Below are 25,000 nucleotides of genomic sequence, written 5' to 3'. Positions count from 1 at the left end.
CCCTGATTGTAAATAATGTAAATAATTCAATGTGATTATCTTGTGTGATGACTGTATTATGATGATAGTATATATGATAGTATATATCTGTATCATGAATCAATTTAAGTGGACCCCGACTTAAACAAGTTGAAAAACTTATTCGGGTGTTACCATTTAGTGGTCAATTGTACGGAATATGTACTTCACTGTGCAACCTACTAATAAAAGTCTCAATCAATAAAGTCTCAATATATATATATATATATATATATATATATATATATGTATATATATGTATATATATATATATGTGTGTGTGTGACGGTCCACAACTGGCAAAATGCAGCTCCACACTGCTGTCGCTTCAACATATCACTGGCACCAGATGGATTATGAATTTCTTTTATTACAGTGTCCTGCAAAACAGTGCAAATTGTGAGACTGTGAATCCACTTGGGTCACGGGATTATCAATTGGAAGGCGTCACAGTTCTGAGCACTTCCCCCAGGTAAAGTACATACCACTTCTCGCCAGCAACAGGCGCTGTTGCAACACTTCATTCATAATTTAATCAAGCATAATGAACGTCTGTTTCTACACCGTTATATATATATATATATATATATATATATATATATATATATATATATATATATATATATATATATATATATATATATATATATATATATATATATATATATATATATATATATATATATATATATATATATATATATATATGTGTATATATGTATATATATATATATATATATATATACATATATATGTGTATATATGTATATATATATATATTGATTTTATTATATAAATAAAAGAAATACTTGAATTTTAGTGTTCATTTATTTACACATATACACACACACACACACACAACACTCATCTACTCTTTGTTGTACTTGAAAGTACAATGCTTTGTTAAGGGTTGAACTGTCCATCCTCTTTCTATTCTCTGTCACTATTTTTCTAACCATGCTGAACACCCTCTCTGATGATGCATTGCTGTGTGGCACGCACAAAAGTGCTTTCATCAAATGCAGGAGAGTGTGGAATCTTCCATCTCTCCCTAGCATGGCCCAAAACCGGTCAATCCTTGCTTCCTGGGGAAGATCTTCCCTGGCAAGCAATTGGTACTCCAGTACTTGTACCCGGAGGCTGGTCAGGTCCAATCGCAGCTGCGGCAGACTTTTTTTTGGGGGGGGTGGTGTGGCCTCCAGCTCCGGCTGAATACCGGGAGTTTGTCGGGAGAAAATCTCTGTCGGGAGGTTGTCGGGAGAGGCGCTGAATATCTGGATTCTCCCGCTAAAAACGGGAGGGTTGGCAAGTATGGTTTACCTTTTGTGTTAGTTTATTTGCGCCATGAGTGGGAAAGGTTGTTTGGATTGGGTCATATATAGAAATGTTGTGTAGCATACACTTCAAAGTGCAATATGTTGTGATTAACACAAGTTACTCATGCAGCTGGTAAGTTGGACAACCCTCAGGCCAAATTTCTTATTAAAATTGGGACGTCTCCACACAGGCCTGCGGGCCGGAGTTTGGACACCTTTGCTTTAATACATATGGAGTTTTACTTGCCTTCGTAGTACGTAGATTATTTGTAGTATGAAATTCACTCAACACTGGTTCCATGAAGCCCTGGGTAACTGTGACTACACTACAATAAATATACGGTTTCTGAATATAAAACTCCTATTATTAACTGTCTCGCAGACGTTGTATTTAACGACGTGGCCATCGAAAGCCCAGGGACAAAACACACAGCAGCGCAAAAAAACAACTCTTTAAAGCGACGTAATGGCTGCCTTTTCCAAGCCGGTCGACTCCTCATCTCACGATACCGACTAATGATGCCGCTCGCTCGTCAAATAGGCGCACTTTTGCACCGCGCGCGTGAGTCATGGTAATGCACATCCTTTGCAGGGCACTTTCAACTTCATCTTTTTTTTCTATGTCTGCTTAAAAAGCGCTTGGCTTTTGATGTCGACATACGGCAAGAGCGATGCATGTTGGGTAACAGAGGGAAGCAACACGGGCCAAATCAGCTTCATAAGTATTACACACTGTGAAATAGTCGTATTTTAGAAATTAGTCCTCAATTGCATCCTTCTTTGTTGTGTTGTGCGTGTGACACTGTGGCTCGGAGCATGTCACATCCCAGCTCAATTGGAGTTAATTAACAGCCTGCTGCAAGTGAACTAGTACACAAGTATCAGATGCAGAGCACTGCCAGAGGGAGATGCTTTTTTTTTTTTTTTTTTTTTGATGACCAGGGATGAAAAGGCTTTTTCCAGCTCATGAATTCATAAATTCTGCGCTTTAAACGGCTGGTGATGATTATTTAATTTCTTGTTTTTGATTTGCAAATGTGGCATTCTGCAAAATAATTGCTTTTCCTGCAATGCATCACACCGCCTTCAGACATACTGATTCTCATTGTGCGCACGACACAGAGGAGGGACACGCTGAAATGTGGACGCCATGACAAAAGAAAAGAGGAGCTTGTATAAATATCCGTTGGAGTTGTTGGGAAGGAATCGCACAAACGTACCGTGATGCGCCCCAGCTCTGTCCCTCCGTGCGAAAAGGAATATGTAAATATTAGTAAATACAGCATCCACTGCAGCACATTGAGTAAATCTCCTGTGAGTCCAAACATTGGGCAAAATGTAAACCGCTTCACAAATTTTCCTCAAGTGAACAGGAAAACCTTCTGCTGAGACGCGGGTGTCCAAAGTGCGGCCCACGGCTTATTTTTTTTATCCACCCACGACCCATTCTAAAGACACAGTAAACAAATGTTCCCTCTAATTTTTCATGTGTGTGAGCAAACTCAAAAACTCCCTGAGCATTCAGTGGAGCCCATGTGAGCAACATCAGACGTGCACACTGGCTACACCAGTAGCACACCTGTCCCAAACCTGACTAAATAACAAGTTCAATCTCCATCCATCCATCCATTTTCTACCGCTTGTCCCTTTCGGGGTCGCTGGAGCCTATCTCACCTGCATTCAGGCGGAAGGCGGGGTACACCCTGGACAAGTCCCCATCTCATCGCAGGGCCAACACAGATAGACAGACAACATTCTCTTATTATTATAATCAAATGACAGCAGTCATTTCCATTTCTAATATAAGTGTTTAGGCCCACTTACAATGACAATAACAAAAAGTATTGTTTTTCATGAACTGTGTACTTGTATTGTTTGTCTGGGTGGAGGTCCTGCTTTGGAAATAATTTGTACCCCTTTCAGACATTGCATTTAGTTCCCATTAAAGGCCTACTGAAACCCACTACTACCGACCACGCAGTCTGATAGTTTATATATCAATGATGAAATCTTAACATTGCAACACATGCCAATACGGCCGGGTTAACTTATAAAGTGCAATTTTAAATTCCCCGGGAAACTTCCGGTTGAAAACGTCTATGTATGATGACGTATGCGCGTGACGTCAATGGTTGAAACGGAAGTATTGGGACACATTGTATCCAATACAAAAAGCTCTGTTTTCATCGCAAAATTCCACAGTATTCTGGACATCTGTGTTGGTGAATCTTTTGCAATTTGTTTAATGAACAATGAAGACTGCAAAGAAGAAAGCTGTAGGTGGGATTGGTGTATTAGCGGCTGGCTGCAGCAACACAACCAGGAGGACTTTGATTTGGATAGCAGACGCGCTATCCGACGCTAGCCGCCGACCGCATCGGTGATCGGGTGAAGTCCTTCGTCGCACCGTCGATCGCTGGAACGCAGGTGAGCACGGGTGTTGATGAGCAGATCAGGGCTGGCGTAGATGGATAGCTAATGTTTTTAGCATAGCTCTGTGAGGTCCCTTAGCTAAGTTAGCTTCAATGGTGTCGTTAGCAACAGCAATGTTAAGCTTCGCCAGGCTGGAAAGCATTAACCGTGTTGTTACAGGTCCATGGTTTAATAGTATTGTTGATTTTCTGTCTATCCTTCCAGTCAGGGGCTTATTTCTTTTGTTTCTATATGCAGTTAAGCCCGATGCTATCACGTTAGCTCCGTAGCTAAAGTGTTTCGCCGATATATTGTCGTGGAGATAAAAGTCACTGTGAATGTCCATTTCGCGTTCTCGACTCTCATTTTCAAGAGGGTGTAGTATCGGAGGTGGTTTAAAATACAAATCCGTGATCCACAATAGAAAAACGAGAAAGTGTGGAATCCAATGAACCCTTGTACCTAAGTTACGGTCAGAGCGAAAAAAGATACGTCCTGCACTGCACTCTAGTCCTTCACTCTCACGTTCCTCATCCACAAATCTTTCATCCTCGCTCAAATTAATGGGGTCATCGTCGCTTTCTCAGTCCGAATCGCTCTCGCTGCATTGAAAACAATGGGGAAATGTGAGGAGCCTTTCAACCTGTGACGTCACGCTACCTACGGTACACGCAAGGCTTTTTTTTTATCAGCGACCAAAAGTTGCAAACTTTATCGTCGATGTTCTCTACTAAATCCTTTCAGCAAAAATATGGCAATATCGCGAAATGATCAAGTATGACACATAGAATGGATCTGCTATCCCCGTTTAAATAAATAAAAAAAAATTCAGTAGGCCTTTAAAACATTCACATGTTGCACAATGAGATGTAAGCAGGGGATCATGTGTACATTCCTGCAACTTCCTGTTTGTAAAAAAGACTGTATATTTTTATTAGTATTTATTCAATATACTAACAGCATTTCATGATTAATATTTATAAATTAAGATTCCTAATAAATGACACTAGAATAAGCACACATTTGATTGGTAAATCATAGTGTAACGACCTGGAATGACACTTTGTGTGGTGTTGGAGTTGTCCGACTTTTTGTGTGGCTGTAAACGCATCACTGGCTAAGTGCCATATGTGCATGTGTTGGCGCAAGTGAGAAAGAGCAAGCGGCTGCTGTTGATATAACAAAGTGGATTTTGGTCTGGTTTGTACTGCAGAAAATGACCACTTTTGCTAAATATCATTTTTTTTACTATCGTTCTGGTGGTGTGTTTATGGCGGACAATAAAGAGTTTTGCTCAGTACAGTGATCGATGGAATTCATGTCCTCAAAGCGTCTCGACAGACGTTACAATATTTGAACAATGATGACGAAAACTGTTTTCTCTGTCGTGTCCGTGTGTCGAAAATTGTTATGCGCTTATTTTTTTATTTGATTTTGTGCGCAGCATAGATTTGCCGTACGCAGAGGACGCTTGAGCAGTGCGCAATTGCACAGGCGCGCACCTTAGACAGTTGACAGTAAACACATCCCGGATTAGAATATTACACACACAAAACAAAAAACTCGAAAATGCAATTTCGGGAGAAATTTGGTGTAGATACTGAAATACGGAAGACAATCTTAAATGCTAACGTAAGCATGCTGACATTTCCAGTACCATGCTATAAGACTATTAAGCGTATGCATGAGAAATTAGCTAAAATAAAAGTTAGCATGTGCCAAGCACCAAATTGAATGGATCTGAGGCGTTTGGCTGCAAAATTGGCAAAACAAAGTCAACATGTTAATGTTAGCATTCTAACATTAGCATGTGTCAAGTGCCAAGTTATACAACGCTCAGGCATTCGGATGCAAAATTAGCTAAAAAAAAAAAGGTTAGCATGTTGATGTTAGCATGCTAACAGTTAGCATGTGTCAAGTACCAAGTTGTATGATGCTAAGGTGTTCGGCTGCAAAAGTAGCTAACAAAAAGTTAGCATGTTAATGTTAGCATTCTAAGTTAGCATGTGTCAAGTACCTGCTCAGTGGCCCTGTGGTTAGAGTGTCCGCCCTGAGATCGGTAGGTCGTGAGTTCAAACCCCGGCCGAGTCATACCAAAGACTATAAATTTGGGACCCATTACCTCCCTGCTTGGCACTCAGCATCAAGGGTTGGAATTGGGGGTTAAATCACCAAAAATGATTCCCGGGCGCGGCCACAGCTGCTGCTCACTGCTCCCCTCACCTCCCAGGAGGTGATCAAGGGTGACGGGTCAAATGCAGAGGATAATTTCACCACACCTAGTGTGTGTGACAATCATTGGTATTTTTGTTTACTTTACCAATTGACATGACGCTGAGGCGTTCGGCTGCAAAATTAGCTAAAAAAACGTTGACATGCTAACAGTTAGCATGTGTCAAGTACCAAGTTATATGACGCTGGGGCATTTGGCAGCAAAATTAGCTAAAAAAGTTAGCTTGTTAATTTTACCATGCTAACAGTTAGCATTTGTCAAGTACCAAGTTATACGACGCTGAGGCGTTCGGCTGAAAGTTTTGCTAAAAATGTTAGCTTGTTAATGTTAGCATGCTAGTAGTTCGAATGTGTGAAGTACCAAGTTATATGACACTGAGGCGTTTGGCTGCAAAATTAGCTAAAAAAAAAGAAGGTAGCATGTTAATGTTAGCATTCTAACAGTTAGCATGTGTCAAGTACCAAGTGACATGACGCTGGGGCGTTCGGATGAAAAATTAGCCACAAAAAAAATTGCACGCTAATGTTAGCATGCTAACAGTTAGCAGGTGTCAAGCACCATGTTATATGATGCTGAGGCATTCAGCTGCAAAATTAGCTAAAAAAAAAGTTAGCATGTTAATGTTAGCAGTCTAACAGTTAGCATGTGTCAAGTACAAAGTGACATGACGCTGAGGCATTACACTGCAAAATTAGCTAAAAAAAAAAGTTGGCATGCTAACGGTTAGCATGTATCAAGTAAAGCAGCCCTCAATTTTTATTAATGCAGCCCTTGCTGTAAAAAGTTTGGACCCCTAAGATCTCCATGTGCAAGCTTTTTGCTTCCGAAGGAAACCTCAGATGGTCGCAGTCTGACTCAAGTGCGAAAAAGATGTCAAATAAGTGTCAGCAGAATATTCATGTTTACTGCTGCTGTTGCTTGTATTGCACAAGCACTTGGTCAGTTCCAGGGTGGAATTCAAATATTTCTAATGGACCACATGAACAGTCCAGGCTGCACTCGTTTCCATGTCTTGTCTGGAAATAAATACGCAAAGAAATAACTAAACAAGCCGGATTTTAATACGGTTGAACATTTAGCAGTGACATGTTTGTATAATCCTGCGAGCAGGCTGTCAAAAGCAGCTCCTAAGCGGAGGCAGTGCTTATAATTCTGCAAGTGTTTTTTCAGGAGACTTTAGGAGGATTTATTGTATACATTAGGATGTAGCGATGCAAACATTTCACATCAGTTATTGTGACCAAAATTATTACAGTTATCATCATTATTATCACACTGTTGTAGAGTATTCTCAAAAAGTACTTATACACACTGAAATCTTTGAACCAGGTTTCATACATACCGTATTTTTCGGACTATAAGTCGCGCCGGAGTATACGTTGCACCGGCCGAAAATGCACAATAAAGAAGGAAAAAAACATATATATACGTCGCACTGGAGTATAAGTCGCATTTTTGGGGGACATTTATTTGATAAAATCCAACACCAAGAATAGACATTTGAAAAGCAATTTAAAATAAATAAAGAATAGTGAACAACAGGCTGAATAAGTGTACGCCATATGACGCACAAATAACCAACTGAGAACGTGCCTGGTATGTTAACGTAACATATTATGGTAAGAGTCATTCAAATAACTATAACATATAGAACATGCTATACGTTTACCAAACAATCTGTCACTCCCGATCGCTAAATCTGATTAAATCTTCCTCCCCGCTCTGGTATTTCCTTTCTTTCTGCTGCTCGATCGCCGTTCTCTGCTGCATATTTCACTACGTCCAGCTTGTAATCTGCATTATATGATTTCCTTTTCGGTGCCATTTTAGTTCAGCCCTTTTCAGTTTTTATAAATTACCGCCAATGTTGATGATCCATTTTAATAGCTACGGCAGTAGCGTATAGCATATAGCAGTTAGCATACCATGACGCACAATGCACTTCTGCCATGACCCGACCCGCCAAATTCTTATTGGTTGACGTGTGAGTGACGATTGCTGACGTGTGTGTGACGATTGCTGCCATTTGCTTCGTCTCTTACGCGAATGAGATAAATAATATTATTTGATATTTTACGGTTATGTGTTAATAATTTCACACATAAGTCGCTCCGGAGTATATGTCGCACCCACGGCCAAACTATGAAAAAAACTGCGACTTATAATCCGAAAAATACGGTGTATATATATATCATCGGCATCGCAGTCTCGGAAGACCATTGATTTCCTGTGCCTCGGAGTCAGGTCTTGTCGCAGCGTTCACGGCCGCAGATGTCACATATCCAGACCGGTCCCATAGATGTTGCCGGTTTCGCAGAGCCCTGTTTCTTTCTCTTTGTCCTCTTAGCCTCATGGTGTTGGGCCAAGGTGGTTTCTGATTTGAGCAGCCTGCTGCGGAGTGCCTGCTGCCACTAAAGGCGGTCCTCGGCTGCAACTTCCCAGCTGTCGGGGCTGATATCAAAATACTTGAGGTCTTGTTTGCAGACGTCCTTGTAACGCAGATGGGGACGGCCGATCTGCCTCTTGCCAGTTGTGAGTTCAGCATAGAGGATGTCCTTTGGGATTCGCCCATCGTCCATCCGTCGGACATGGCCCAGCCAGCGGAGACGTCGCTGCCTCAGTAGGGGGCACATGCTGGGAAGCTGTGCTCTCTCCAGGACTGATTGGTTTGTGATCCTGTCCCTCCAGGTAATGCCTTTGTGTCCGTTTTCACTCTTATTGGATCATTGAAGCAGCAGCAAGGACAGAGCTCTCCTCTAGACCCAAATCTCTTAACCCCACCCATCCAGGGGGCTGGTGGGAGTATAGGGTCCAGGTTTCACTACCGTACAGTAGAGTACTGGTGACACAGGCTCTGTACACCTGCACCTTAGTGTGGATAGTGAGCTTGCTGTTTTCCCATACTCTCACTGTAAGCTTCCCAAAAGTTGAGGCAGCTTTTCCGATGCGGCCACTGAGTTTGGCATCGAGTGACAGTTTGTCGGTGATGGTGGAACCGAGGTAGGTGAAGGTGTTTACGACTTCCAAGGTGTAGTCGTTGGTGGTGATAGAGGGGGGGTTCAGTTCCCTGTCCCATCGTCTTGGTTTGGCTCAGACTGATGGTCCGGCTGAAGTCCTGACAGGCTTTGGTGAACTGGTCCATTAGGGTTTGCAGGTGCTCCTGAGAGTGTGCTACCACTGCTGCGTCGTCAGAAAACAGCATGTCCCGGATGGGCAAGGTTGAATAGTTTACAGTCTGTCCTTGTGTGAAGGTAGACTCCTTCAGTTGCTGTACCAAATGCTGGGCGCAGGAGGAGGGAAAAGAAGATCCCAAACAGGATGGGTGCCAGCAAGCATCCCTGCTTCACACCACAGCAGATTTTGAAGGGGCTGATGTGGACCCATCGAACTGGATGGTGCCATGCATGTCGGTGTGGAAGGACTGGAGGATGCAAAGGAGTTTGGGGGGACAGCCTATTCGTTCAACCAGCTGAAAGAGGCCACTCCTGCTCACAAGGTCGAAAGCTTTCGTTAGGTCAATAAATGCCATGTAGAGTGGTTTTCTCTGCTCTCTACACTTCTCCTGCAGCTGTCTCAGAGAGAAAATCATGTCAGTTACCGTAGACCTTCCTGATCTGAACCCTGCCTGAGATTCTGGGTATATTTTCTCAGCGAGAACCTGGAGTCTATTCAGTGCAACTCTGGCAAAGAGTTTACCGGTAGTGCTGAGTAGAGAGATACCACGGTAGTTGTTACAATCACTCCTGTCTCACTTATTCTTGTACAGGGTTATGATGGTAGCATCCCTCATGTCCCGTGGGACAGCACCTTCACTCCAGTACAGACAGAGGAGCTTGTGAAGTTTGTCGAGGAGAGCAGGCTTTCCACACTTGAGAATTTCAGCTGCGATTCCGTCACTGCCAGGTGATTTACCGCATGCTAGGCTGTCAATCGCTTTGCTTAGCTCCTCAGTTGTTGGTTCCATGTCCAGTTCTTCCATTACAGGTTGACACTCAACATGGCAGAGGGCTGCATCAGAAACAGTGTTGTCGCTGGCGTAGAGTTCAGAGTAGTGTTCTACCCAGCGGTCGAGTTGTTTAGAGCGGTCAGTGATGATTTCTCCCAGGGCCGATTTCAGCGGAGCAGTTGAGTGGTGTGATGGTCCAAGCGCCTTTTTGATGCCGTCGTACATGCCTTTGATGTTACCGGAGTCAGCGGCTGATTGGATGTTGCTGCAAGGGTATAGCCAGTAGCTGTTAGCACCGCGACAGGAGGCATTCTGCAGTTTCTTCCTTGATGCCCTGAAAGCATTTTGGGTATTGTCACTCGACGTGCATTTGTAGTTGGTAAGGGCGATACGCTTTTCTTCCAGTATCGGTGCCAATACAGATGCGTTGGCTTCGAATCAGTCATTGGACCATCGCAATCTTTTGTCAAAAAACGTTAGGGCCGTGGTGTGGATGGTGTCTTGTAAGCCTTCCCAGTACTGCTGGGCAGAGCTACACTGGGGTACCGTATTTCCTTGAATTTCCGCCGGGTATATAGTATGCACATGCCTCGATTTACCGCCGGGTCAAACTCGTTTCGCAAAATAATTAGCGCATGCCTAGAATTACCGCCGGGTCAAACTCGTTTCGCAAAATAATTAGCGTATGCCTAGAATTACCGCCGGGTAAGTCCCGTACCTACTACGTTTTTAGCGTTACACGGCAGTTCGCGGTATTGCAAATGTTCGTTCAGCGTATTTTTTGCACTGGTATACAGTACAAAACGAGTGACACGTCACGAGTGACACGTCACGAGTGACACTTCACCTTTCAAGGCATCATTTTCAAAATGGAGGAGGCTAATTTCAATAATTTAAAATCGCATAAAGGGAAGAAGATAAAGAGCTCCACAGGATGTAGTACAAGTACCGTAGTAGATGTCCATCAAGGTGCAGTGGGGGAAGCATCTGTCAGTAATGCCGACAGGAACATTTTCAGTTTGTTCAAGTTCAAATGATATTTTCTCTCTGGCCTCACGGGTGTTGTTTACATTGATTGATAATGTTTGTTGTTACAATCGTAGTTAAGAATTAAAGTAGCATGTTTTATTTTCAATTTGTTTTTCATGCGTTTTTAAATACAGAAAAATGTGTATGTAATTGTTGAATGACTCCTTGTAAAAATAAAGAGAGTCATGTTATAATTTCCTTTTCAAACCCAAACAAAAAGAACTCCCGGGATGATTCATTGTGCTTTAAATTTTATTGCGGCATTAAGCGATGTCATGATTATCCTTATATCACACTCAAATTTATAAGCACATGCCTAAATTTACCGCATGCCTTTGGTAAGCGCCGGAGTGAGAAGAGGTTTTAAATTAATTACCGCCCGGGCGCTAATCCGAGGAAATTTGGTAGTTGGTGGAGGGATTCCTCTAAGGCACGGTTGAAGGAAGCAGTTTTAGTTGGATTGGCTGCTTTGCTGCTGTCCACACGGGGGGGGGGGGGGGGGGGGGTCCTTTAGGTTTGGCTCTGTAGAAAGTTTTTGTCTGCAGTTTGACTCTACAGCAGACGAGGGAGTGATCGGTGTCACAGTCTGCACTGTGAAAGGTACGGGTTTGGAGGACACTTCTGAGGTCAGAGCGCCGTATTATGATCAGGTCCAACTGGTGCCAGTGGCCAGATCTTGGGTGTCTCCAGGAGACTTTGTGGCGGGGTTTGGACTCGTATGAGTTAGTAATGCAGAGCTTGTGAAATGTGCAGAACTCAAGGAGACACTGCCCATTCTCGTTCATTTTACCAATGCAATGGTAACCCAAGCAAGATGTCAAGGAGTTGTGATCAGAGCCAACTCTTGCGTTACAGTCACCAAGCAAGTAGAGCTGATCTTGTTTGGGGATGTTTCTCACAGTCGCCTCAAGCTCATCATAGAATTTGTCCTTTATTTCATGGGAGGAGCTAAGTGTTGGCGCGTACACACTCACCAGGTGGACAGGTCCCATGGTGGCGTTAAGGCAGAGGGTTAAGATTCTCTCTTGAGCTGACTGTAGGTAGTACTATTGCTCCTAGTAAAGTGTTCTTGACTGCAAAGCCAACTCCGTATTCTCTGGTTTCACCTGGAGGCTTCCCCTGCCAAAAGAAGGTGTAATCTCTTTCTCTCAGTGAGCTTGATAAGAGGAGTCGGGTTTCCTGAAGGGTAGAGATGTCTATTCGTCGCTTCAGGAGTTCGTTGTTGATGACTGCAGTCTTGCGGGCGTCGCTTATATCTAGCAGGTTGTCAGTTAGTCCGGGGGTCATGGTTCTGACGTTCCAGCATCCCAGACGTAGTGCTGGAGTTTTATTTGTTTTTTTATTTGTTTTGCTTGGTGCAAAATTTACAGCCCACTTGTCAGGAAGAGTCCCTTAGCTTCATGCACCCAATGAAGCAGGCAGGCTGTGGCGGAACAGCACCTAATTGGCTGGGGGCTGCCCAGCTTGAGGCGGGCGGTAACTGTCCAGTAAGATGAAACATCTCTCCCACCGACGGAGGTAGCCCCTGGTGCCCATCCCTACGCCAAACGAGAAAGGGCTATAACCGGTAACTGCTGACCTCCCGTGTTGTGCCTTCACTGCACAGTGAAGCTGGAGTTTCCTCTCCAGGGCACAAGAAGCCTGGGCAAGGTGTATGGATATCCTGTGTTGCCCAAGCAACAGGGCCCCCTCTCTGCCTTGCTGGCGTTGTCCAAAGGAATGGAGAACCAATACATTTGGCGTCAGTTCGGCTGCAGGAGTTGCCAGAACAGTGCTTCACACACTGAACTGCCTAACGGAGTCCAGGCCGGGTTTTCTGTTGGGGTTTTCTCCCTTAGACTTCTCTATTCCAGAGGATAGCCACGAGACAGTGGAAGGAGGTGGGGGTGGGGGTGTCTATTTAACCCATAGATGGGGCAGTGGTTGGCGTACGCCAGGGCGTGTCCACACACTGGTGGGCCTGCACGCCTCGCCTCTGGGGCCCACTGCTGCTCCAAGATCCCCTACAGTTTAGCCTGTGTCTGCAAAGACGCAGTTTACCGTGTGTGGCCACGAGGAGGCACCACAGGAGTCTTGGTGGTGGAGAGGCTTTGTACCAGCAGGAGGAGGCTTACGCACTCGGCTCCTCTTTTCACCCACCCAAGGGCTAGCTAGCCCAAAGTTTTAGAAGTATAAAAAAAAATCATATCTTTGTTGCTCAGACAGTAATGTGTTTGTATAAGTTTAAATTGGGTATGTTGTTTCTTAATGGAGGAAAGACGTTCGTTACTCTTGTTTTCATGTTAGCATTTAAGCTGGGGAACTAGCTAGAGATAGCATGCTTCTCCAGTAAATGAGCAATATCACCGGTCCGTGAGTTTATGAAAGTGTTATCATCACGGTTTTATGATAACTTTTATTTAAAACGGTTAAACTAACCGTCGGCAGTTGTACCGAGGTTTATCAATATGCCGATTATGGTTACATCCCTATTACATGTTAGGGCTGTCAAAAATAAAAAGTGAACTAATTTTATTAAACACATAAAAGTATTGCAATAGGCATGTACTTACACAAATTGGAATAAATCTGTTAATTAAATTAAATAAATGATTTGCAATCAAGTAAAACATTTAAAAAAAAACGTTCTTGGATGACATTGCAATAACTTTGCATTTGTGTCCAAATATTAGACTCTTTTTTTTTTTTTTAAAGTTAATTTAAATTATGCAAACCAATAATAACCGGAATTATTTCAAATTCAAGTGTGATTAATTTGATTAAAATAATGAATCATTTGACATCAGTAATGTATACATAACTGTATAACAGAGTAAATAATTGTAGAATTGTTTAGTGCTATTAAGCAAAAAAAGAGTGATTAATTTGTTATGATTTGTAATTAATTAATATATTTAATCTATTTTTAATCCCACCTAAAAACGCTGAGAACAGCTTCGAACTTGGGGGTGTTTTTTATTTTAATTCCTTAAACTATTATAAATATACAGTAGTTATTTTGACAAAGAAAAGTGGCATAGCAAAGTTATTTATTTAGTTGTATTTTCTAAAGTAGAACCTCAAATGTTGAACTTGTTGCTTTTCATCTGCTTCAAATAATATCAAATAAAACCGATCAATCATAGTGCCAACATATGTTACCAATATTGTTTTAAGAGAACAGATTTAACAAATAAATGGTAATATTTGTCACAATTAGATGTTAAAGTTTGGAAAACATTTCCCACGGAGGAATTTTGGCTGCGATCGGATCCCTGCTGTCTCAAACCCAGAGCTTCCCTCCCGACATGCGGATCACACGCCATGCGTAGGGCCCCGCGATGCTTGGAGGGCCACGTTTTGCGTAAATAAGTGCACGTAAAATGTCAATTAATTGATGACAGGGCGTTTCATATGACAAATTCCTAGCCTTTTCCTGCTCTGTCACTGATAAGAGTTAAATGGCAAATTCCCCCTAGATATTTTTATCTTCCCCAGTCGTACTGAGACGCCAGCAGGGCCCCTGGTAAGATTGGGGCCCTTGGCAGAATTAAATTTTAAGGCCCACACGCCACCATTGTAAAATACTTTTTATACAGTAGATATTTATATCTAGACAACCTTTTTTGTATGTGATGCTTATTTTGTACTAAAACAAATTTATGTGAGGGAAATTGTTCAATAATTTATAAGTTTTCAGTGTCAAATAACACATTTAACATAACTACAAAAAAAAAGATGTATACTGCCAGGATTAGATGCCCAGTACAGCACAGTGTTTGATCTGCTTATTGCATCAAGGTCCACAATTTCTACTAGGTTGTTGTCTAACCTGCCATAGCAAGTTTGTACTTTGTTTATTCCGTTAAATGTTTTTTTATTATGTACTGTACTTTGGCGTCGGCGCTATTTTTGCTTATTTCCGTTTCTTGTGAGCGCTGATTCGCACTTCTGCGTCTGATTAGTGATCAAAAGTCACACCTGTGAGGGATCACAGGTGTGACACAATGTTAATTGTTGAAAATAACTGGCCTGTGGTCTTAGTACTGTAGGAGTCATGTTGGTGTGTGACATTTACAATAAAACTGGCTGAGCAGAGGTCTGTGTGTGTGTGTGTGTGTGTGTGTGTGTGTGTGTGTGTGTGTGTGTGTGTGTGTGTGTGTGTGTGTGTGTGTGTGTGTGTGTGTGTGTGTGTGTGTGTGTGTGTGTGTGTGTGTGTGTGTGTGTGTGTGTGTTGTGTGCCAATGTGTAGGATGTGGCTCTTTGCAGTATATATATGCATATATATATATATATATATATATATATATATATATATATATATATATATATATATATATATATATATATATATATATATATATATATATATATATATATATGTTTATTTATATACATACATATATATATATATATATATATATATATATATATATATATATATATATATATATATATATATGTGTGTATATATATATATATGTGTATATATATATATGTATATATGTATATATATATATATATATATACATATATATATATATATATATATACATATATATATATATATATATATATATATATATATATATATATATATATATATATATATATATATATATATATATATATATATATATATATATATATATATATATACACATCCATCCATACATGTTTGCTGTTGTTTTTTCATCTAGATATGTTACTATTTGAAAATACACAACTTTTCAAATTTAAGCAGACACGTTCGATATAGTTGCACAAAGTATCGGTATCAGATGGGTTTTGCCGATACTAGCCTAAGTTTTACTTGGTATTGGTAATCAGTGGTATCGCACATCGCTCCTGTGTTTGACGAGCTAAACAGGCAATTAAAATGGCAGCTGAATTTACGGCGCTGAACCCCCCCCCCAAAAAATTAATCAAAAATTGTGGCGGGCACTAAGACCATGCTCACACCCAGCTGGTAGGGGTGTGGTTATGGATAAACTTGAGAGAGACACAAGAGAGAAACCCAATCTAGTATGTCCTGCATTGGCCACGTTGGTGATCATGGTGACTGCATGGTCTTAGTGCCCGCCAGAATATTCGCCTTTTGTTGTCCTCTGCCTCTTGGGAGGTCAGAGATGGAGGTTACAAAAATTCCACATTGGCAGTGTGTCAACAGAGAATCCCAAAAGCAGCCATTTAGAAACATTTCAGACGTTTGAAGACAAGAGTGCAGCGCCAGGACGGCTTGAAAAGACGAATGCTGCGGGTTGGGTTGTTAGATGTACTGCCATATTGCACCATTCAAGCTCCCCAGATAGAAACATGTTAGACATGTGTTGATCGTGGAGAAGAAAGTGCCGGCGTGCACAAACTTTAAAGCTTCCTTTGTGGTTCCAGTGTCCATTCATGTCTTCCTTCTTGTGTTTACACAACTCGCCCGTCATGTGGGTATGATTGAAAACCGGGCGGGGGGCGTGAGAAGTTGAAAAAGGAAATATGCAAGGAAAGCAAATCAAGCCTGGTGGAGTCCAGCTGGTTTTCTACTGTTTTCCAGGCCGACGGCGGAGGAGAAGGCAGTCGAGGCAGGCAGGAGGTGGGGGGAGGGATGGCGGTGATTTGGGGGCACGGGAATAAGAATAAGCGTCAGGTAGCCGTAGCTTCACAATTGATTAATGAGTCAGTGGGATGATGTCTCTTATCAACATGCTGCACATGGTGGTGAGAGATGCTAACTGGGGCTGGAAATACTGCAATCCATCGCCATCCCATCATTGCATTCTGCTTCTTTCTTCGTTTATTATTTTTTTGGTGGGGGTTCTCCCCGTGTCGTCAACATCGGGCTGCACGCTGATGCACTTGGACCTTGTACCGTGAGCCGGATAAGGTGCCAAATAGTTTTGTCTGAGGAATATGAGATGCGAAGTTCACCGTGCGTACCGCAGGTCTTTTGTTTTGAGATTAGCACAGGAAATGATGCAAACGCTTGTAATGACATCTGAACGGGAAAAGCTGCAGGGATGGGCACCTGAATTCCGTGCCAGCGTAAAAATAAGCAGCTAGCAGTGCCTCATTTTGGTGACAAATGAATGCAGACTTAGCATCGTACAACAGGTGTTTGGCGGACTACAGTATAAGGTTTAATTTTCTCAAAAATCGTCAGCGGGCCTTTTAACCCGGTGCGCCTTATGTACGGATTAATTCTGGTTGTGCCTACCGACCTCAAATTAATTTTCATTTGGTACATGGCGTAATGATCAGTGTGACCAGTAGATGGCAGTTACACATAAGAGATACGTGTGGACTGCAGGCTGACGCCACTTGTTCAATAAATCTAACCTGCTAGCACAGACCTGGGCATTCTGCGGCCCGCGGGCCGCATCCGGCCCTTTGTGCGTCCCTGTCCGGCCCGCGTGAGGCCAATTATAAATTACAAAATAAATTTAAAAAAGTATCTATGTCGAGTGTGCAATACAATGGTGCTGCTTTTGTTTTGAAAATCGTTATTTGTATTACTTCCTTGTCGACGTATGCGTGTGCGTGATTGTGAGTGAATGTGAACAGCTGCAATCACTACAAAATAAAGTTGAAAAAACATCTATGTTGTGCGCGCAATACAACTGTGCTGCTTTTATTTTGAAAAGTATTATTTATGGGCGTATGTCCGTGTGTAACCTGCGAGTGAAGGTGCACAGCGACAAGTGATGCACGGTTTACACCCGAGACGCTAAAAAGAGAAAAGTTGATGAAGAATGGCGTGTTTCCAACAAGACATGGACTGCAAAGCAACGTTCCCTCTAAGGCAGTGGTCCCCAACCACCGGACCGATTGGTACCGGGCCGCGCAAGAAATAAAAAAAATAAATTAATTTTTTTTTTTTTTTTAATTAAATCAACATAAAAACACTATATATACATATTGTGTATGTGTATGTCAATATAGATCAATACAGTCTGCAGGTATACAGTCCGTAAGCACACATGATTGTATTTCTTTATGAAAAAAAAAAAAAAGAAACCCCCCCCGATCCGTGGGACAAATTTTCAAGCGTTGACCGGTCCCCAGCTACAAAAAGGTTGGGGACCACTGCTCTAAGGTGCGTGCCTGCGCAATTGCGTACTGCTCAAGCGTCTGCTGCGCGCAGCAAATATATGCCGCGCACCAAATGAAATTCCATCTGAATTCTAAACAAAATAAACATTTATTCTATGTAATTTTGCAATGCAACTCTGAGTGACAGTGACAACAAGCGGCCCTAACGGTGTTCGTCAACACCGTTCAATTATTGTAACGTCTATCGAGATGCTTCGAGGACAGGAATGATATCGATCACTTTATTGAGCAAAACTGTTTATATTCGGACATAACCACACCAAAAACATGAGTAAAACAATTCTATCTCGAAAAACTAGTCCTTTTCTGCCGTACAAACCAGGCCAAAACCAACTTGTCATCTGTCACCAACACGCATAGCACTAAACCACTGGTGCGTTTATGGCCACACAAAAAGTCGGACAACTCAAACACCACACAAAGTTACACTATGACTCCTCAGTCATACGTGTGCTTATTTTACTGTCATTTATTATTAATGTTAATTTATTTATATTAGTCATGGAATGCTGTTACACACACTATGTTGAAGTATTACTATTATTATTAATTATTATTATTATTTATCTTACGGTGTATATCAAAAATAATATTGAGCAAAATTTAATTGAAATATTGTCGATGTGGCCCTCCAGCAGTGCTCGGGTTGCTCATGCGGCCCCCGGTAAAAATTAATTGCCCACCCCTGTGCTAGCAAGTACAAGTTAGCAAGCAAGCCCAAAACGTTGATGTTTCATTGAGACTATAGAAAATGACACAAATCGCTCAAAAATCTGTTAATTAGTTCGACTTTAGTAAACTACGAAGCTGCACCGCTTGATGGATTGTCGGAGCATTACGGCTACCATAGTCAGACGTACTGTGCTTCAACATACAGTATTATTATGGTGTGTGTATAAGGAGCCCAAAATTAGTCTATTAGGAGACATATTATCTGGCGTTTTGTTTCGCAATATTATGCAAAACCAACTTTTCTGACTTATTAGTAACTGCTGGTGTGTATTTGGGATCTGCACAAGTCCCGAAAATTTGCGCGCATCCGCCATTGTTGTCCGCGCCGTAGTCAATAAGCTCCTTCTTTGTCTATATCTTCTTGTTATGGGGCATTCATCCTCCGCTGTTGCCATTTCTAATATAAATTAGCCTTAAGTTCGAACAGGTATCTGTCAGTAGACTCGCTATGGAAACGCTAAAACTACCGGTTCAACAAAGATGACAAGGAGAAAACGCTGTTGAAGGGGAGACATGTAAATAAGATCGCCCACAAAAAAATCCCTTTAATGCGCTTTATAATCCGGTGCGCCTTTTGTATGAAAATAGACCTGAGTAGACCCGCTCATAAGCAGTGCGCCTTACAATCGCGCTATGGTCCGAAAAATACAGTACTAGAGGTGCGAATCTCTGGGCACCGAATGATTCGATTGGAGTCCTGAGGTGATGATTTAAAACAGAATCGATTCTTGATTCAAACAGATTCTCTCAATTCTGGTTAAATAATATCAATGCAAGTTTTTCATAACAGGTTAAATTTTAAATGCTAACTACTGCAGGGGTGTCCAAAGTGCGGCCCGGGGGTATTGCGGCCCGCAGCTAATTGTTTACCGGACCGCCACACATTCTGGAAATGCTATTGCAAAAATAAACAAAGAACATTCAAAAAAGTGGAAAGAGGTGAAATCTAACGAGAAAAAGTTGACACAAAGCTGCCATGCAGGCTGTTTTCTTTTATTTTGTCTTTCTTTTTGTCTTTTTTTGCCATTGCTCAAAAAAAAAAAAAAGACAAAAAAATCCATGTTATAATGAATTATTTTCAAGGCTACAGTTACTTCAAAATATTTCACTTTAAAATGTTTTATGCGGTAAATATTGCATATATTGTGTAGATGCCATATAAAAACATCAACATTTTATTTGACAAAAGAGCATAAAACAAACAAAATAATAGTTCAAATGTAAAATCGACAGCTATATCTGAAGTTGATCTTGTAACCTAAGTGTTGAAAGTAAAAGAAAAACCTAATAAAAATGTATCACTTTATGAGTGGGGCACCTTTTGGATCCCAGATATATTTAGAAGTATTGTATTTATCTTTTCACTGTGATTACTCAAAAATATTAAAGAATTAAAATCAATGGTGTCCTGCATCATTGATCCTTTAGGGCTCTAATTACTAAATACTGCATATTTCAGTTTAACTATAAAAAACTAAGTTGTTTTTGACAGAAAAGCCATAAGAACATTTTCTTTTTATTACTTTATATAAACTTAAAGTTGATATAGAGATTAACTGTAAGCGTTAAATAAAAAAATAATAATTTGACTCATTTTTAACATTTTAATGACTGAGACCCTTTTTGGTCCCCGGAACCCCTAAAGGTAAAATAAATAAAAAAATCCATATATTTTGTTATGTTTTGAAAATGAAAAATATCAAAATGGCCCCCACATGCTTTAATTTTTCCATGTGCGGCCCTCAGTGGAAAAAGTTTGGACACCCCTGAACTACTGAAGTTTGGACACCCCTGAACTACTGGTATCATATGTCTATCCATCCATCCATGTTCTACAGAAGTGCTGCAGTGCACTTTTGTTTAGAGCTTTTAACCAGAAGTAGAAGTGCCATTCCATCTTATATCCTTCCATAGAGCCTCTACTTGAAAGGATTCGTCATTCATCACTCTAAGCAACGTTTGTAAGTTTTACAATATAACTAAAACAATTCTTACTTACTAAACCATCCATGTGTGATGTCTGTAGGAGTGTTTTCATGTGTATGTGTACGTGCTATCGTAATTAGGGTTGGGTATCGAGTATCGAGTATCGATTGGAACCGGGACTAACTTTCCGATTCTCCCGGAATCGTTTAAAAGTTTACATTTCGATTCCTATTTTCGATACCCAGTCCGCCGACCGGAAAAAAATATGTCCGCCGAACCGGAAGAAGAAGCCGCTGAACACCAACAAAGAAGCGCCCACCGCCGGAAGTGTTAGCATAGCCGAGCGAGTCAGTCAAGCTCAAGCATGGATAGCGGGCGTTGGCGGTCGAAAGTGTGGCTTTACTTTACAAAAAAAAATGAAATAACCGCCAAATAACAGAGCTCCATGTCCATCAAGAAACGAGTGGAGAGAGAGCTGCAGATGTACCAGGACGTTCCACCGATACTTATGTCTGACGACCCTGCTGCATGGTGGTGGAACCAACAAAAGACTTATCCTTTGCTGTCAGATCTCGCTTTCTCATATTTATGCGTTCAAGCTTCTTCCACACCCAGCGAACGTGTATTTTCCACAGCAGGAGACACTATCTGTCCAGAACGCTCACGCATCCTGCCTGAGAAGGCGGATATGGTCATTTTCCTAAACAAGAACTGTCTCTGATTTTATACTGTACCTGCTGCTAATCTGGATTCGGTTTTGCAAGTTGTTTCTTATTGCTTATTTGCTTTTCTGCACCAGGTTAGCCCATCAGTGGGAGCACGGTAACATTTTTAAGTATCTGCAGCATTATACACTTGTGTGTGTAAATGTGTTTTCATGAGGTTTCCTGCAGCATCATACACTTATGTGTAAAGGTGTTTTCATGAGGTTTCCTGCAGCATCATACACTTATATGTGTAAATGTGTTTTCATGAGGTTTCCTGCAGCATCATACACTTATGTGTAAATGTGTTTTCATGAGGTTTCCTGCAGCATCATACACTTATGTGTAAATGTGTTTTCATGAGGTTTTCAAAAATAAAGCTCTCTTGAGGAAAGTGTACCCCTGGGAAAATGTATTCTTAATTTATAATATTTATATTCAAGTTCATAGATTTTATATTTATATTCTAGTTGAAAACAGCCCTGTGAGGAATTTATAGTAAAGTTCATAAAAAGTTAATAGAATTAAAATTGATGGAGAATGTCAGACTATTTCATTCAGAAAGACTGTAGGTTAGCTAGCTCATTTAAAATATCTTAAACTTTTTTTTGACCCTGCCTCTTAAAAGAAACGGAATCGAGAATTGTCAGGAATCGGAATCGAAACAAAGAATCGGAATCGGAATCGTTCGAATTCAAACGATACCCAACCCTAATCGTAATGTAATGAAGCTAGAGTATTAGTAATAGCTAATATGCTACGAGTGTCTGTGTTAGTATTATTAACTTACAATGGCATTATTTTTGTATTGTTTCACTTTCACAAAACCCTCAGTAAATTCACCAAAACGTCACCGTGGAGTTATTGAGTTTGTTTAGCTGATTGGAGAGCTAGCTTCAGCAGCTAGTGGGTCCATGACCATGACTTCTGTTTTGTTTGATCAGCCGTTTTACTGCCGTGTTACAGACACTATTTGGAAACCAATAAGGTATGTAAATAAACATTTACAAAATGTTTCTGTGTAAAAAACTCATTTCACAACATATATATCTGCGACTTATAGTCCGGTGTGGCTAATGTATGTAAAACATTTCTTTTCTCAAGTTTAGTGGGTGCGGCTTATATACTAATGTTTGCTATAGTCCGGAAAATCCGGTATATTGTATATTTAGTTCTGTTGTATGGAATTTGTATATCGATTTTGTGTGCTTGTATATACAGTCGTGGTCAAAAGTTTACATACACTTGTAAAGAACATAATGTCATGGCTGTCTTGAGTTTCCAATAGTTTCTACAACTCTTATTTTTTATTATGCTCTGGGCCTGTTTTGCTGCCAATGGGACTGGTGCTTTACAGAGAGTAAATGGGACAATGAAAAAGGAGGATTACCTCCAAATTCTTCAGGACAACCTAAAATCATCAGCCCGGAGGTTGGGTCTTGGGCGCAGTTGGGTGTTCCAACAGGACAATGACCCCAAACACACGTCAAAAGTGGTAAAGGAATGGCTAAATCAGGCTAGAATTAAGGTTTTAGATTGTCCTTCTCAAAGTCCTGACTTGTGGACAATGCTGAAGAACTAAGTCCATGTCAGAAAACCAACATATTTAGCTGAACTGCACCAATTTTGTCAAGAAGAGTGGTCAAAAATTCAAGCAGAAGCTTGCCAGAAGCTTGTGGGTGGCTACCAAAAGCACCTTATTGCAGTGAAACCCGCCAAGGGACATGTAACCAAAATATTAACATTGCTGTATGTATACTTTTGACCCAGCAGATGTGGTCACATTTTCAGTAGACCCATAATAAATTCATAAAAAAACCAAACTTCATGAATGTTTTTTGTGACCAACAAGTATGTGCTCCAATCACTCTATCACAAAAAAATAAGAGTTATAGAAATGACAACCAGCCATGACATTATGTTCTTTACAAGTGTATGCAAACTTTTGACCACGACTTTATATACCAAAGTGCCAAATATCAGCACCAATAATCAGTCGATCTCTACTTTATCGGCGTAATAGAGAGACAACCATTGACTCCATTGGTAGCAGACTTTTACATTTAGTAACAAACCTGATTGGCAAAAAATGGCAAAGATTCGGCAAAATGTGGAATTTGCAAGGTTTGGACAAAGTTTAGATGAAGACCACTTTTGTGCAAAGTGTCCAAAAGCAGGTGGCGGGCACATGAAGTAATTGATTGAAGTGATGTATTCACACCAGTGTGTTTATATTCAAACACCGTATCTCCACTTCCTCAGACAAGATAAACATTTGATGAATGTAAATGACACATTCATGGAGGGTTTTCTTTCCATTCGTACAATAACATGTTTCATTGGTAAACCATCAGCCAAGCTGCACTCGTGATTCAGTTGTCCTTGTCACTCCCCAGCAACATTTTAATCAAAACCTGATAAATGGTGTCTGGTTGGAGGTCATTTGTGACATAAAAGAAAAATACCATGATATAATAAAAAAGAGGGCCTCTTCACAAAGACAAATCTCAATTGCGGGTCAAAGCTCTGACATACACCAACTTGGTGTTCTTAAAACCTTGGAATCCTTTTGAATAAAAACTTTTTTTACTCGCATCATTTTGACAGAAAAGCAATAATCCTTTTTCAGAAAATATCTGATGCAGGTGGATTAAAGTTCTGTACAGTTCTGGCACTTATTTCATAAACACACTGTATATAGTGCATATATGTGCGTGAATGTGCGTGTGTGTGTGTGTGTGTATATATACAGTACGTGTACATACAGTATATATGTGTGTGTATATACACTACCGTTCAAAAGTTTGGGGTCACCCAAACAATTTTGTGGAAAAGCCTTCATTTCTAAGAACAAGAATAGACTGTCGAGTTTCAGATGAAAGTTCTCTTTTTCTGGCCATTTTGAGCGTTTAATTGACCCCACAAATGTGATGCTCCAGAAACTCAATCTGCTCAAAGGAAGGCCAGTTTTGTACCTTCTGTAACGAGCTAATCTGTTTTCAGATGTGTGAACATGATTGCACAAGGGTTTTCTAATCAACAATTAGCCTTCTGAGCCAATGAGCAAACACATTGTACCATTAGAACACTGGAGTGATAGTTGCTGGAAATGGGCCTTTATACACCTATGTAGATATTGCACCAAAAACCAGACATTTGCAGCTAGAATAGTCATTTACCACATTAGCAATGTATAGAGTGTATTTCTTTAAAGTTAAGACTAGTTTAAAGTTATCTTCATTGAAAAGTACAGTGCTTTTCCTTCAAAAATAAGGACATTTCAATGTGACCCCAAACTTTTGAACGGTAGTGTATGTGTATATATATATGTGTGTATATAGATCATGTGTGTGTAAAAACGTGTATATGTGTATGGGTGTGCGTGTGTGTGTACAGTATCTGTATATACAGTATATATGTGTGTGTATATATGTGAATATATACGTGTGTATATAGATGTGTGTGTAAAAATGTGTATATGTGTGTGTGTGTGTGTATATATATATATACAGTACGTGTATATACAGTATATATGTGTGTGTATATATGTGAATATATACGTGTGTATATAGATGTGTGTGTAAAAATGTGTATGTGTGTG

The 25,000-nt window shown here is 40.7% G+C and overlaps 1 long non-coding RNA gene across 1 annotated transcript in view; it reads left to right on the top strand.

Annotated features, from left to right (window-relative positions):
- LOC133632779 (uncharacterized) overlaps positions 1 to 25,000 on the top strand; it is a 71,920-nt gene that overhangs the window by 11,709 nt on the left and 35,211 nt on the right. The window contains exon 3 of the long non-coding RNA XR_009821704.1: positions 395 to 490. This is a non-coding gene — a long non-coding RNA (uncharacterized LOC133632779). The remainder of the gene's footprint in view (positions 1 to 394; positions 491 to 25,000) is intronic.

Source organism: Entelurus aequoreus, linkage group LG17 (genome assembly GCF_033978785.1).
Source record: "Entelurus aequoreus isolate RoL-2023_Sb linkage group LG17, RoL_Eaeq_v1.1, whole genome shotgun sequence".
Taxonomy (NCBI): Eukaryota; Metazoa; Chordata; class Actinopteri; order Syngnathiformes; family Syngnathidae; genus Entelurus; species Entelurus aequoreus.
Note: the sequence above shows the minus strand (reverse complement) of the source record. Positions and strands in the feature narration are given on the sequence as shown.